The sequence below is a fragment of the Trichechus manatus genome, unplaced genomic scaffold, assembly GCF_000243295.1.
Source record: "Trichechus manatus latirostris isolate Lorelei unplaced genomic scaffold, TriManLat1.0 scaffold00111, whole genome shotgun sequence".
NCBI classification, from domain to species: domain Eukaryota; kingdom Metazoa; phylum Chordata; class Mammalia; order Sirenia; family Trichechidae; genus Trichechus; species Trichechus manatus.
This window is the reverse complement of record NW_004444047.1, coordinates 2704593-2706207: the sequence shown is the minus strand read 5'-3', so window position 1 is coordinate 2706207 and position 1615 is coordinate 2704593. Positions and strand designations below refer to the sequence as shown.

At 53.4% G+C, this 1615-nt stretch overlaps 1 protein-coding gene across 1 annotated transcript in view; it reads right to left on the bottom strand.

Moving 5' to 3' along the window:
• SH3TC1 (SH3 domain and tetratricopeptide repeats 1) overlaps positions 1-1615 on the bottom strand; it is a 59184-nt gene that overhangs the window by 50117 nt on the left and 7452 nt on the right. The window lies entirely within an intron of this gene.

Below are 1615 nucleotides of genomic sequence, written 5' to 3'. Positions count from 1 at the left end.
GTCGAGAATGGAGAGTGTTGACATGTCATGGGATTGTTAACCAATGTCATAAAACAATATGTGTACTGACTGTTTAATGAGAAATTATTTGTTCTGTAAACCTTCATCTAAAGTACAATAAAAAAATTAAAAAAAAAACAAACAAACCAACAAAACTCCATTGCCATTGAGTTGATTCCGACTCATAGCGACCCTGTAGGAGAATGTAGAACTGTCCTCCAGGGTTTCCAAGGAGGGGCTTGTGGATTTTAACTGCCAACCTTTTGGTTAGCAACTGAGCTCTTCACTACGCTACCAGGGCTCCGGTATAAAAAATAACAGATATAAATAACAAAATGTTGCTGTTGGATGCCGTCGACTTGATTCTGATTCATAGCAACCCCATGTGACAAAGTAAAACTGCCCCATAGGGTTTCCTTGGCTGTGATCTTTATGGGAGCAGATCACCAGGTCTTTCCCCCAAGGAGCCAGTGGGTGGGTTCAAACCAGCAACCTGTCAGTTAACAACCGAGCCATTGCCCCTCGAAGGCTCCTAAGTAACAAAGTAACAGGTCTAAAAATAACAGGTATAAATAACAAAATATCAGGTGATGAAAACACCTCCAGCCGCGGGCATTTATTGTGTCAGGCTGCGACTGTCTCCATTCTCACACAGGGGAGCCAGTCACCGATCGTTCAGGACTCCATTGAGCATCTATAGTTCCCCAAGTCCTGGAGAGTCGGGGCATGGGCAGCGAGGCAGGGTGCTGGGCAAGTGGTGGAGAAGCCCAGGAAAGGACCAGAGGTACAGGGACAGTCTCTGACCACAAGCAACGCCTCTTCTAGGAGAGGAGCTCCTGGAGCTCACCTGGACCACCCCTCAGATTCACAGGTGGAGAAACTGAGGCCCAAGTGAGCAGTGGCCCAGCCACACTCAAGGATAGAGCCAGGTCTCCTGAGCACCCTCTACAGGCTGTACCTGGTCAGTGGGACTCACCCTGCCCACATTACACCTGTCACAGGTTAGCAGGTACCTTCTGGGGCCAGGGATGCGCTGGCAGACCATGGGGAAGGGATGGGGGAGTTAGGACTGACACGGGGGAGGGGCACACAGCCTATGACCACTCCCGCTGACATCACCCCCTCCTCCCAGCACCCGCAAGGGCCTCCCCAGGTGGGAGCCTTTGGCCCCCAGCCTCTTTCCCTTCCGGGAACGGAGTGACAATTCAGCCAGGACTGTGCTGGACCCCTGCCATCCTCCTCAGCAAGAAGGAGCCCTGCCCTGGCATCAGGCCACCTGGGGCGAGTCCAGCCTGGACCATGGGTCACCTGGTGACCGGGGACAAGTTCCTTCCCTCTCTGGGCCTTAGGGTGGCCTGGGGGACCAGGGGCGCACCATCCTGAGTCACCCGCGGGGTCTATGAGGATGGAGCAGGACGGGACAAATGCAGATGCTGGTAGAAGAGCCATAAACACAACCTGGGCAGTGTTTCCAGAACATTCTGCAGCCCCTTCCCCTCCTGGGCAGTGTTTCCAGAACATTCTGCAGCCCCTTCCCCTCCTGGGCAGTGTTTCCAGAACATCCTGCAGCCCCTTCCCCTCCTGGGCAGTGTTTCCAGAACATCCTGCAGCCCCT